This window comes from Crinia signifera, chromosome 11 (genome assembly GCF_055691185.1).
Source record: "Crinia signifera chromosome 11, ASM5569118v1, whole genome shotgun sequence".
Lineage (NCBI taxonomy): Eukaryota > Metazoa > Chordata > Amphibia > Anura > Myobatrachidae > Crinia > Crinia signifera.
In genome coordinates, this window is record NC_139227.1 from 61414960 (window position 1) to 61430333 (window position 15374).

Genomic DNA, 15374 nt, shown 5'->3' on the forward strand with positions numbered 1-15374 from the left:
TGGATAAAAGTATTATGCGTACCGTGTATAAGTGATTATCGTGCTCATCAAATAATCTTTAAAACTTCGGTCTTGTGGTTACCAGGATACTACCTGGATAGTGCAGTTTGGACTCCTCACGGATGTCTCCCACAGGTTTCAAAGTTTTGCAAATTCGAAGGCATATGCCCATTGGTGTATTGGACAGGAAAAAAAACTTCAATTAAAATTAGTGGAGTTTAATAAAGTGCATACAAGTGAATAAATACAAAGAAAAAAGGCTTACATGAATAAAATGGTGCTGGGGTAAAAAAAAAACAGGCTGCTCTCAACACGTTTTGTCTCTTACGCCATATGCAAATGGTCTGGACTACATCAGGAGAGTATGGTTACAAATGCTTAAGAGATGCATATTTATAGTGTGGCCACTTAAGCGTACATGCCATGTATGGCATTTCCGGGTAACGTAATTAGCACCCATTTGCGCATCCGCGAGATTTACGTGCTCTCGCGTGTGTCCTGACAATGTTAGGGATACCGGACACCTCCGTGCATGCGCGGGATCGCTTTGTTCTATTTATATACAAGGCGTCTCACGTGACTTAATTTCATACCGTTCACTGGCTTTGGAATTATTACGCATGCGCGTCAACTTAGCAATATAAATGAGCCGGTTTCCCTTACGTTCTTAGTAATAGATTTAGGAACGGACTTAAATAAATTAAGTATGGATGATTTAATCATTCATCCGTAATACAGTGAATCTTACATTATGCTGATTTGGAACAATTTGATATGCTTCACATTAAGGTAATGGCGTTACTATTTCTCTGCCGTCCAGTCCGGTGACACCGCTCACGATGGGATGTAGGAGGGGTCCGCAGGAGCCAGGCACCTATGCTTCAAGTCTTTGAGAGCAGGCTCCTCCCTTCCGCATCCCACAATGCCTCAGTTAGTTTTAGGTGCCCACAGGAGTGGGTGCTATGCACATAACAGCCAGCAGGGGGCCAGAGCCGAGAGCCGCTCATTAGATATTCATATATTCACTGCACCCGATCATTACATATGCACGATCGGGAGCAGTGCATATACCCGGTCCCCTGCTGGCTCGGGGGGGGGGGGCAGCCTGGGTCCCGGGGAGCCCTCCTCCCCTCCACATAGCTTCTGGGGCAGGCAGGGAGACTTCAATCAAGGGGTTAAGGGGTTAAGATTCGCCACGAGGGGCAACGAGCCCCTGCGACATTGAAAAGTGTATAAAGACCCGTGACAGAGAATCTCCAAACATGGAGAATCTCCGTAAAAACACGGCGAGTGCATGGCGAGAGAAAAAACCTCTCGCCATGCAAGGAGAAAATTCTCATTGAATACTGCCCTCTGTGCTTTACCTGTCATTTTGTATTGTTTTCTAAACATGACTGACGAGTGCACTTCTGTTGCTGGGGAGGAGGGAGCGAGGGGCATGTTTTATTATTGCAAAAAATGTAATGCAAAGTTAACATGTGAACAAGGGGACCAGATGGAATTGTGCCCTTCCTGTGATGCTGTGCCCTGTGGGTCACGGGCCCTGGGGTCTGAAGTAACTGAGCCAGCATGGGCTGTGGCTTTAGAAAGGTCCATGAATGCCTTAACAGAGGCTTTGAACAGGCAAAAGGATTCCTTGTTAGGGTCTCCTGGTCATGGTCTTTCATCTCGGGTTTCTGGGGGGTCTCTTACCCCAGCCCAGGGGGACCCCATTTTGCTGCAGGCTATGCAGGATACTGCTCAGGGTGTGCATAAGATGACATCCCTTATGGAGCAGTTTACCAAGTCCTCTGAGGATATTGCAAATAGGCATGCATTTTCTACACTCCCTCTTTTGAACTTCGATTCGGATGATGATGGGGTGTGTGAGGAGGATTTGGGTTGGACCCAGAGTGAGGAAGCTGATACTTCAGTTTTGGGCATTGAAGATTTAATACTGGCTGTTAAGCAGGCTTTAAATTTGGCTTAAGAGGAAAAAGCCCCATGCGCACTGTGTCTTTAAGAAGAGTCGCAAGGACCCTGTGTCTTTTCCTTCAGATGAAGGGATGGTAGGGGGGAAGCAGGAAAATCCCCAAAAAAGAGATTAATGACCAAAAAATATGCAAATATGTACCCCATGCCAGAGGATCATGTTAAGATCTGGGAAAAGATTCCATTGGTTGATGCATCTGTGGCCAGATTATCTGAAGCCACTGCCTTACCAGTGCAAGGTGGTGCAGCCTTTAAGGACTAAGTGGATAAAAAGGTTGAAGGTTGTCTTAAGGTAATTTTTGAAGGCGTGGGTTTCATGCTGCGTCCCATTATTGCTTCGGCTTGGGTTGCTAAAGCAATGGTCAAATGGGGGGAGACTTTAAGCGGTTAGCTCCAGCATGATGCAGAGGCCTACTCGTTAACTGAAAAGTTGAGATGTACTGCAGAGTACATCTGTGACGCTGGTAAGTAAGGTGCGAAGATGGCGTCTAAGGTCTCTGTAACCTCCATCACAGCCAGACGGGCACTTTGGCTAAAGGCATGGGAGGCGGATAGTGAATCCAAAAAATCCCTGGAAACTCTGCCCTTCAAGGGGGAGTTACTTTTTGGGTCTGAATTGGAGTACATTATAAAACAGGCTACGAGTGGAAAGAGCACATTTCTCCCGACAACACCTAAACCTACAGGTTCTAAATTTGGAGTGTTTAAGCCGTCTTTTCGTCCTCCTTTCGAGGTGGAGCATCCAACCGAGGACAGACAGGGCGTGGAAGATTCCAGGCCAGTAGAGGAAGGACTTCTAAGTCCAAGTTTGGCGTCTTTGCAAAGAAACATACACCAAAAGGTGAGGATAAGTCCTCTACATGATGGGGTGGAGGCTCCCCGTTCTGGGATCAGAGTGGGGGGTCGCCTCCTGCAGTTTCGGGACAGGTGGAGAGAGTCCATCGGGGATCCCTGGGTTTTTTCCATTGTTTCCGAAGGTTAACGGATAAATTTCAGGGGCCCTCCCCCACACAGATTTCTCCCTACTCTCTTACCATGGAACTGGGAGCAACTTTGTCTCTCAAGGAGAAAGGGTAATCCCGGTACCTCAGGAGGAGAGAAGGAAGGGATTCTATTCCATTCTTTTCTTAGTACCCAAACTGGACGGGTCTTTCAGACCTATTCTAAATGTGAAATCTTTAAATCTGCACCTTTCACAGTCCCTCCTGCGCTCAGTGCTGTTAAGCATATAACCGGGGGAGTTTCTGGCATCAGTGGATATTCAAGATGCGTACCTCCATGTACCTATACACAAGGAACATCAGTCCCTTCTTCGGTTCGCAATAGGAGAGAACCATTGGCAGTTTCAGGCGTTGCCATTTGGTCTGGCAACGGCCCCGAGGGTGTTCACAAAAGTGATGGCAGTCATGGCTGCAGCACTCAGATTGAAGGGAATAATAATTATTCGGTACTTGTTTCCTATCTGGGCGCCCGCTACGTTAATTGCGCACCATGCTATTCTCCGTATAAAAATCAGATCGCATCGGATACCACAAATGCACATACACGATATTGAACGATGCGATCCGATCCGATTTCGTTCCCGCTTTTATGGTTGGCCCATAGGATGGCCCATCTGTAACACTACTGTATTTATTTACCCTTCAAAGCCCTCCCCTTGTCACATCTGCACAGAAACACAGTATTGACGTCAACCCGAAGCGTGGCGAGCGCCGGCGGTACGCGTCCTCCGACTTTTTCATACCCCCACTATCCACGTCGGCATGGAGTTGAGAATAGAAAGTGTGGCGAGCGCAGCGAGCCACCGAGCCCGAAGCGTGGCGAGCGGACGCGGATACTTCACAGGTATCCGTGTCCCCTCGCGGGCTTCACAGGTATCCGCGTCCCCTCGCGGGGCTCGCTGCGCTCGACACGCTTCGGGCTCGGTGGCTCGCTGCGCTCGCCACACTATTCTATTCTCAACTCCACGCCGACGTGGATAGTGGGGGTATGAAAAAGTCGGAGGACGCGTACCGCCGCACCTCGCGGGGCTCGCTGCGCTCGCCACGCTTCGGGTTGACGTCAATACTGGGGTGGCGTTAACAATGGAGGCGCATTTTAAACCATCAGGGGGGGTTTCCTATACAAATCGTGGGTTTGCGGGGTTATTCCATTGAAATCAATGTAAAATCGGGTCTCAGGGACCATTTAACATTGATTCCAATGTAAAAATCAGGTTGATCGCGTCACCGCATGCGATGCGATCCGATTTAAAATTAAATCGGATCGGATAGCATCGTATGCCATCGTACATCATCGAGTACCGAATCCGATGCGATCCGATTTCATTACGGTGCCGTACGTAGAAAACCTGGGCGCCCAGATAGGAAACAAGTACCAATTATTCCTTATCTGGACGACCTGCTATTCAAGGCAGAGTCAGCGGAGAAGCTTCAGGAACATCTGAACATCGCCACACAGTTCTTACGAGACCAGGGGTGGGTACTAAATCTACCCAAGTCTCATTTGACACCCACACAGACTCTGCAATTTCTGGGGGTGATTTTGGATACACACCTACACGGTGTTTCTGCCAGAATCCAAGGCAGTGGAAATTCGGCAGATGGCTTTGAATATTTTACAAGCACCTGCACCTACGGTGTGGCAAGGAGTACGGTTGCTTGGGAAGATGGTGGCTCTTCAGTTTGTCAGATTCCATTCCAGAATTTTCCAATGGAACATCCTGTCATGTTGGTCGGGAAACGCAAAGACCATAAAACAGGAAAGGTTGCTTCTCACTTAGGAGTCGAGAGAATCACTGATCTGGTGGACAGATGTGGAGATTTTACAGCTGGGACGTTCCCTCCGATCCTGGGATTGGCTGGTCATCACGACCAATGCCAGTCTCAGGGGTTCGGGGGCGGTAGTTCTTCATCTACGGCTACAGGGCCTATGGTCAAAGGAAGAATCCAGGCTTCCCATCAATATTCTGGAACTTCGGGCAGTCTGGAATGCGTTGCTACAGGTGGAGGAATTCCTGAAAGGTTCACCATTGCGGGTACAGTCCGACAATGCCAAGACAGTGGCTTACCTGAACCATCAGGGCGGGACATGCAGCATGATGGCAATGAAAATAGTCTCCCAGATTTTCACTTGGGCAGAGATCAACGTTCCTGTGTTGTCGGCTGTCTTCATTCCAGGGATCAGGAAAGTGGAAGCGGACTTCCTCAGCAGGGAGACGCTGCTGGAGGGGGAATGGTCGCTTCATCAGGAAGTGTTCCAGGAGATTGTGGATCGCTGGGGTCTACCGGAAATAGACCTGATGGAGACAAGGAGCAACTGTCAGGTACCAAGATTTTGCTCTCGAGCAAGGGATCCAACAGCTTGGGCAGTAAATGCCATGACAGTTCCTTGGAGTTTTCACATGGTTTACATATTCCCTCCGTTTCCCATGCTCCCGATGGTATTGAAGAGAGTGAAGGGCCAGGGCGTGCAGGCTATTCTAATTGCACCGGATTGGCCCAGGAGGTCGTGGTACTCCGACGTACTGAGATTGTTGACGGACTCTTGGCGGCTCCCCCCCTCGACAGGATTTACTAAAGCAAGGGCCGTTTCTTCACCCGGACCAAGCTCGGCTCAATTTGACGGCGTGGCTTTTGAAACCTCCTTATTGAAGAAGGGGTTTTCTGATTAGGTGATGCAGACCATGCAAAGGGCTCGTAAGCCTGTGTCTGCAGCCAATTACCATCGGTTCACACATCTAGGTTCAAACTCTCAAGACTTTTGGAGTTCCTGCAGGATGGTTTCTCTGCCGGACTCCGTCTTCAGTTTTTGAAACTTCAAATATCAGCATTGACTTCTTCTTTCAAAAGAGGGTAGCTTTGCTACCAGAAGTTCAGACCTTTTTACAAGGCGTGACTAGACTTAAACCCCCTTATAGGCAGCCGGTAGCGCCTTGGGATTTGTCTTTGGTTCTGTCAGTTTTACAAAATCCTCCTTTTGAACTTTTAAGATCAGCGGAACTTAAATATGTTTCTTGGAAATTAACATTTTTGTTGGCCATTTCCTTGGCTAGGAGTGTGTCAGAGTTGGGTGCCTTGTCCTGCAAGTCACCGTTTTTGATTTTTCATGATAGGGCTGTGCTTCGAACAGTTCCTAAATTCCTACCTAAGGTCTTCTTTTCATTTAAACCAAGACATTGTTCTTCCGGTGTTTGTTCCCCCTGAAGGGGTAAGAAATAGGGACAAATTAAAGAGATTGGACGTGGTTCGTGCCTTGCGAATCTACGTGGATAGGGTAAAGGGCATTTGCAAATCTGATTTGCTGTTGGTTTTATACGATGTGCATAACATTTACCATATTGCCCAACCACATTGCCCGTTGGTTGAGGTCAATGATTGCCTTTGTCTACTGTAAAGCAGGTAGGCCTGTTCCTTCACAGATAAATAAATGCACATACCACCAGGTCAGTTGCTTCCTCGTGGGCAGTGTGCCATGGGGCTACAGCGGAGCAGTTGTGTAGGGCTGCCACCTGGTCCTCTGTTCACACCTTTACCAAATTTTACAGGTTTCATGAGTTCGCGTCAGAGGACGTTTAATTTGGACGGGCAGTGATGAGAACTGTCGGTCTGAGCGTACCCTCCCAAAGGACCGGCTCGTGAACATCCCATCGTGAGCTGTGACATCGGACTGGACGACAGAGAAAATTTAATTTTTGTAAGAACTTACCGTTCAAACCCCTTTCTCTGAGTCAAGTCTGGTGACACAGCGATCCCTCCCTTACGCTCAGTAAGTTATACCGTTCATGTGTTGTCATGTTATGGTTCTGTGAGTTGCATATAAGATGTTCAGGCATTGTAGTGAATTTTGTATCCCAGTGTGCTCTTGAAGTTGAACTGAGGCATTGTGGGATGCGGAAGGGAGGAGCCTGCTCCCAAAGACTTGAAGCATAGGTGCCTGGCTTCTGCGGACCCCTCCTACATCCCATCGTGAGCTGTGTCACCGGACTGGACTCAGAGAAAGGGGTCGAACGGTAAGTTCTTACAAAAATCCCCTTTTAGCTCTCGATTGCATCGGGCATTTTTCCGGAGTCCCTTATTCCAGACAGCTGGCTGAAATAGGTATATATATTGATTTTCTACTGATTTTCTACAGAAAAGCCCCACCCTATAAATATACATTTACAAAATAACAGAATAAAAAGTTGTGCATATTTAAAACCTATTGTAGTGAGAATTTTCTCAACAAGGGCTAATGGATATTTGGATATAGCTATATTATTGTTATAAACGATCAATTTACATATATGCATATTTCACACAATAATTAACATAATAATTAATACACTGATAAGAAATCTGAATTATAACTATCAGTTTATGTAAAACACGTACAAAGGTATGAAAAATGGATAAAAAGGTTGGATATAAGAGGATGGATAAAAGAGAAATGGGGATACCAGGATGAGAAACTAAAATTTGGGTTTTTCTTTTTAGAGGAAAGATGCTATTTCAAAAGACTCATTTAACCCATGTGGAACCATGGTGTTAAGGGTAAAAATCCAAAACATCTCCCTCTGTGAGAGCAATTTCTCATGGTCCCCCCCTCTTGGTCCTAAATTCACATATTCTATAGCTTTAAATTGTAGATGTGAAGGATTACAGCTATGTACTTTAAAAAAATGATTGGGTATAGAATGGTTCTCCAATTTGTTCTTAATTGCTCTAACGTGTGTGTGTGTGTGTGTGTGTGTATATAATATATATGTATGTATAATATATATATACTGTGTATATATATATATATATATATATATATATATTATACTATACCCCAATATTCCTCTACGCACTAATGAAGTTATACAAGTAAATAAATGAAGCTATTAAGAATTGGCTGCCCAACCACAATGTTCCCTGAGGGTTTAGGGAACAGTAACCACAATATATTCCCCAATAGTGGTATGGCACCAATACTAAACACACAGTGTTCCCATGGGACGTTTCCATGTTACCGTTTTACCTGTGACAACTCATTTAAAGGATCAAATAAACAATTATTGGATGAACTCTTCTTTGCTTTCTTCACTGAAATTAGATCACTTTATATGGACTGTGTGTTTAATAAAGGCGCCATACCACTATTGGGGAATATAATAAATATATATATATGTGTGTGTGTGTAATATATATATATATGTCTATTTACTAATAACAAATAATGGGATAGATGGATGAAGCAGTGATAAGGGAGAAGTAGTGGCCCATGGCATCAGCTGCTCTGTGTAATTTTATATTATGCAAATTATAGCTGTTACTTCAGTGCTGATTGGTTGCCATGGGCCACTTCTTCTCTGGCTCACTTCTCCCTTATTACTGCTTCATACATGTAAAGTATACAAAGTGTTATAGTGCATAAAGAACATACAGAAAACATATTCATACATTCATATGCTGCTGTTGAGGTGTGACAAATTTGCCCTTAAAAACCGGTTTGAATTATCGGGTTGGTCGACCTGGGTTATTAAGTTTGGTTCTTTCACATCACAGCTCAACCTGGCAATAACTGGGTTTATAAGTGAAAGGGGTACAGTATATGGCTTCCATTTCTTCCATTGGGTTTTTGACTGCACAGGAAGTGTATATTTTGTGTGCGTAAGGTGAGGACTAAAGGTTCACTGTGTCTAGTACAAAGAAGATTTGTGCATGTGGATGAAAATCAAGATCTGTAAATTTGCCCAGGTCACCGTGCAAAGAACCCTACACAACTCCATGGGCAGTATTCAATGACATTTATGGGCATGTGCAGCGAATTCTGTTTAGGATTAGTGAATATATGAATATCTAATGAAAGGGCTCTCGGCTCCTGGCCCCCTGGTGGCCAATGTGTGTAAAAACAAAACAAAAAAGGTAAAAAAAATTGTTACAAATTAAATATATATTCATGTGCAGTAAGCACATGAATAAAAATAGCATGCCCCTTCACATAACAAAATTCCTGATTTTTTTACACCAAATGTTAAAAAAAAAAAAAACCTTTATTTTAAAAGTTCACATTCCAGTTCACCATAAAAAGATGGCGATTGCTACACGGTGAAGCACTGTGATAATAACCTTGAAATGTATTCGCCATCTGGTCATTGAATAGGGTGATTCACTTTTTCAGTCAAAAAATTGCCTTACAGCACGAAAATAGCACAAATTCGCCGTAGAACATGGCGAATCAGCCTCATTGAATACTGCACCATGTTTCTCACATCAACAAACACAACAATCTGTTACTCTAGTTTTTTTTTGTTTGTTTATAAGGAACATATACGTTTTGGAGGGCTCTTCTTGCACTGTAATAGTGACAAACCAGATGCTTTGCCTTTGTTAGTTTATTTCTCAAATGATTTACCTACTTATATTTGTGCATCTCAAAGGCTGCCTTTCCCTCTATTATAGGAGAAGCCACACAGACTAAACAGACTGGAACAGAATAAATATTTGAGAGCATTTTAAAATCAGTCTATGTACCCTAGGGTACAACACTGTTTAATTCAGCATTAGCTTATGTCTCAAAGCTTCTCAGACAAGGCATATCTTATCCAAGGGCTGACTCACCCCTTATACCTCGTGTCTCATACAGGTCTAATGTGCAATTGTCAATCAGATAAGTAGAATCCTATGTGCCCCTCCGTTTTTATTTATGTCTAAGTGCAGAAGTAATAAGACTGATCAACTGTGGACCCCTTGTCTTTTCCAGCACATGCAATAAATTGCAGTACTTATCGGCTTTTAACCATGTAAACTTCGACTATTGTTGACTAAAAAATGTTTCATTGTAAATAGATAATTATTCTAAATCAATATTGAGTTTCATGGGCCAAAAAACACACTTAAATATATATGTTTTTTTAAATTACCAAATGTGCATACAGAAAAACACCCTAGGCCAGTGGTTCCCTACTTTTTTTGAATCATGGTGCCCTAGAGTATTAGAATTTATTTCTATGGTACCCCTAGGCCAAAAACTTTTTATTGAGAAATAAAAAAAATATCTATTAAATTAACAAAATGATGTTTAATATGTCATCCTTAGATTCAGTTAAGTAGTGAGGGACAAGATTGGCAGACACCATCTCTGGATTTATACACAACACACACAGAGAAAGAAAGTATAATGTAGGTGCACTGGAAGTCCTTTTAATGTTACATAAAATATAACTTTTAATATTTTTGCATTAAAATTCGGTGAAATATTAAAACAATAGAAAGAAATAAAGAGCAGAAATAAGATTAAAATGTAGTGGCCGCTGCTCGGCTCTATCTTTTATTTTCAGGTTTATAATATCCCTGTACGTTCCTAATGTGGGCTGACAGTACTTGTAATTCTCCAATGTCTGTCACTTAGGCTCAATATGCCTCCCAAAAAAGGGGGAAGGTTTAAAGTGTATTATCTGGGTTCGTTGTAGCACAGATGTATCATTAAATTGTAAGTGATATTTCACTTGTATGATGTGGTTGTGGGTAAATATAGGGCAGTTTTGTGGGAAGACGTCAGTCTTTCTGTGTGGGTGGGAGTCACACTATCGGGGTGATTGGACAGTGTGTACACGTGCCACCAATCGTCTAGTGTATGGTTCCAATGATATTAGAGTCTATATACCATACTATACATTATCATGCATGTTAAGAGCACATGGTTTCGCCCGGCATAAAATATTTTGAACCGAGGATACAATGTTCCAATTATACCATGTGTAACCTTGTTTAGGGTAGGGGAATATTTAAGATTATCCGCCGCTTTTTACTGTTCGGCTCTCACCCTCCTCAAAACAAAGTTTCCTGTTTATATCGGTCTCTGATTTCAACACTGTGCGTGAGTTAAGGGATATTTAAATATCAGCTACTTTTTAATTTATGAGCTGTTACCCCACTCCCACAGTGTTTGGAGGTGTCTGGATAGTGTCCCACCTTCAAATAGATTCTTATTGTGTTTGAAGCAGAAATTGCTGTTGAGCTAAGGGAAATATATCTCAGCCTTATATATATAAGCTTTTACCCCACTCTAAACAGCTTCCTATTGTTTATGGTTGCTCTTAATATTGGACGGTGTGTATGGAGGACACCAATCTTCCAATCACTATTTTATTCAAAATTCAGAGATTCCTAGGTACAAGAACAGGTGCTGATATAATATTGGTGGCTTTGTACATCAGTATGTTGTTTTTCAGAGTTTAACAAGTTATAACCACTTAATTATTGTAAGGCTATTAGTCCCACATGTAACATCTTTGGAGACTGTCGCAATTTATTGTGTGGCACTTGTCAGAAAAAGTTTCTCTTTTTTATTTTTATTTTTAGTGTTTTTTACCCTCTTAGTGCATTTCCCACATATTTCATATTTATTCCATTACATAGATGGAAGCTGTTAAGGGATAGAATAACGGCTTAGCAAAATATTAATGGGCTGCTTAAGATGGGGTTTAGTTAGATATGTATAGTAGCCGCTAATTAGTGCCGGCTTTCACCCCCGCAAAGCCCTAATGCTGTTGCCGTGCTATCCGTTATAGTGTCCCTGTCCGTTAAGACGGACTTGCAGCGGCTGTTAGAGTCCGCACTGAAGATATAGTGAGGCGGTTGTACTGATAGCTGCTCGCCCGTTATCACGATATGAGCGGCTTGTGTTAAAGCAGCAGCCGGCTATCTGTTACAAGCTTTGCTTTTATTCGGCTGCGCTTCCACTTGCTGCCTGACCGTTTACCTCCACATATAACTTTTACCACATGATTGCTACAAACAAATTATTATACATTTTAACACTTATTAGGAACATATTAGACAGAGGAGCTGCGGCCACTCGCTGCCATCTCTGGATTTGTCCATCAGATTAACCATCACCAATCCAAGGCACACCTGCATGTGGCTTGAGGCACCCAAAGGTGCAATGGCACACAATTTGGGAACCACTGCCCTGGGTGCTACTAAAGGTGCCCATACACAGATCTGAATTGGCCTGTTTTTATCCAATTCTGACAGATTGGGCTGATATATTGTACGAAAACTGGACCTGTTTAACATCCGCCCCGATGCTCGTGCGCATCGGATCCTGTAGATCCTATGATCTATTGGAATCATATACATCAGTGTACATCACAGGTTTTTTATTTTTTTGCACCAACGATATATCGTATCCGATCGCTACCGCTGGCACACACTTGTTGTGTGGAGTGCGGGGAACCACCAGGCAAAAGAGGCGTGCTACCGGCTTCTGTGCCTGTCATGTCAGCCTCTGAGCCCCCCCCCACCGGAAGCCAGGGAGAAAATTTCATTTAAAGTTCATATAAGAGCTGACACACTTTGTTTACAATTTTTGCATGTTTGTTACACCACTAAAACTGAGCAAAGTTGCCAGAAGTAGAGAAAGAAATTGGACTCTACAAAGAAAATATTGTATATGTTTTAATTATCATACACATACCTTCATTCAATACATAAAGGGAAACTCTGCGCAATCCGCCTGTGTAAAGATCAAATAAATGATCTGTTCTAGAAATAAATATATCATATACTTTTATTCAAAGTAATTCATAAAGTATCAATAAAGACTGATGAATTAATAAACAAATCAATTAACAAGGCCAAATTCCCTGGTCTCTTTGCTGAATTTTCCAAATACCGGTATACAGATGGGAAAGGGTTAACACATACAGACATACACACATACAAACTCTAATTGCCACAGTGTGGAATAGCAATGTCAGTGGCTCGGAGTCTGCACCTGCACTGTACTCCCGTTACCACAGTGCTTTCCTAAGGTCTCAAGAGTGAAGAGTGATAAACAGCCAGCCAATCAGCACCTGCCTGACATTTTTCAAACACAGTCTGTGCCACGGCAGGTAGGAGCTGATTGACTGGCTGTTTATCACTCTCCATTTTATCACTTCTGAAGCTTAGAGAATCTGGCCCAAAGTGAGTAAAATTGCAATATTTGCAGACGACACTAAATTGAGTAAGGAAATTAACTCAGGAGAGGATGTGGAAACACTATAAAATTGACTTAAATAAACTGGAAAGGTGGGCGGAAAGGTGGAAAATGCAGTTTAACGTTGAAAAATGTAAAGTAATTCATTATGGGAACAAAAATGAACAAGCTACTTGTAGGCTAAATGGAGTTATAGGAAATTCTGCTGTAGAGAAGGACTTGGGGGTCATCATAGATGAAAAATTGGGTAATAGTGCGCACTGCTCAAATGCAGCAGCAAAAGCAAACAGGACACTGGCATGCATTAAAAGGGGTATGGATTAAATGGATGCCAATGTAATAGTGCCTCTTTACAAGGCATTGGTCAGACCACACTTGGAATATTGTGTTCAGTTCTGGGCACCTCACCTTAAAAATGACATAAATTAATTGGAACAGGTACAGAGAAGGGCGACTAAGCTAGTAAAAGGTCTTGAATCACTAGAATACAAAGATAGGTTAATTAAGCTGAATATGTTTTCACTGGAGAAAGAGAGGTGACATGATTATTACGTTCAAATACAGGATTGGGAATTATATGGAACTGCGAGATGATTTGTTCACAAACAGGCCTATACTTAGGACACATGGGCATGTACTGAGGCTCGAGGAAAATAAATTCCGTACTGAACTAAGAAGAGGATTCTTCACCATTAGAGCAGTAAAATTCTGGAACTTATTGCCGTTGGGGGTGATTGCAGCAACTACTGTTAATGAATTTAAATCAAAACTGGATGCATTTTTGGCCACTAAGGGAATCCTATAGATATGACGTATACCACTTTCAGACATACTACCCGTGATTTTAGCCCTGGTTCAAACCCAGGTTTTAAAAAATCCCTGGTCCATTGCAGGTGCGCTGGACCCGGGATTTTAGAGGACTAAAATCCCAGTTAGATCCTTTCAGACATAAGCTAGTCCCGGGATTTGTGCGTGTGCATGTGAAAAATCCCGGGATTTTGCTGTATGTCTGAAAGTGGTATTATTCAAGTCAGTAGTTACAAGTTAGGTTGAACTCGATGGACTAACATCTTTTTTCAGCCTTAATTACTATGTTACTATGTATATGTCTTCTCTTGACTACCCCATCCCCACACGTTGGTAATAAGAACAACCAGCCCTGCACCAATAAGGCTAAAGTCAACAAAAACAGGTATGTGGTGCGTCCTCACATTCCAGATTCAGGGACATTGCGTCACAGAGTGGACATGTACAGCGGGTAATAGAAATATCACATCAACATTTTTCCTCAATAAATATGGGTCAGATTTATTAAGCAAGGTGAAGTGATAAAATGGCTGGTGAGAACACAACAACCAATCAGCCCCTAACTGTCAAGTTACAGGCTGGGTTCAAAAATTTACAGGAGCGGACCAGCTGCTGTGTTATGACAGGGCACTTTACTACTTCACCAGGTTTAATAAGTCTACCTCTATATTTGTATATTTGTTTGGGGCTATTGCAATGAAATCTACACAAGCAGAGAAATCAAACCATAGATGTCCATAAATTAAAGTTATTAAAAAAAAAAACACATGGAGAGGTGCAAAGAGGGGTATGGATCACAGGGTAGATTAGCATTAGGTCTACATGCATTAGGTCGAGCACTGATGGTCGACATGACTGAAGGTCAACAGGGTTATTAGGTCAACCCCAATATTGACACAAACACTGATACTAAAAAAAATGCATTGCTTCCCCTCACATGGCTCACTACACTATTTTATTCTCCCACAGTACACATGAGTGGAGTAGAAGTGAGCAGTATGCGTGTCCTTATATTAAGGAGTTGCGTGTGGACAGGAATTGGATCCCGTTGTGTTTTGCCACTGGCTGTGTGCTGTCGCCATGGTTCCTGCTAACGTCTGTAGGAATAATGTAACCGCTTCATCTAGCTGTGTCAGAGCGGGGCAGATGATCACTGATGTCTGAGGGCAACGCAGTAGCTCCCAGTGGATTCCTGTTTGGGCAAAGGCAGAAGGAGATGTTGATGACGTTGCAGACTGAACCAGAAGTGATGCAACATGGTTCATCTACTTGTCAATGGGAGACTTCTTCCACCATTGCCAATATTATTTCCAAGTACCCCCAACTGGTCTGGTAGTACCCCAGGTTGGAAACCACTGCCCGAGTGGATGGTGGGGCATGAAATACGGCCTGTCTGCACATGTTGGCTCAAAAAGAGTGAAAAACCCCATGTCGACCTCTTGACTGTCGACCAAATGACCCTGTTGACCTTCCCCCATGTTGACCTTTAGTGGTCGACCTAATGCATGTCAACATGCCCCTTGTTGACCTAGAGAACCTATCCCGCAAAAAGGCATGGAAAGCCAAGACACCAGGTGGAATCTATCAGCAATTCGAAAGTAATCCGGTAAGCAAATAGCTTTTCTGCGTAGGAAAATCACATTGCATCA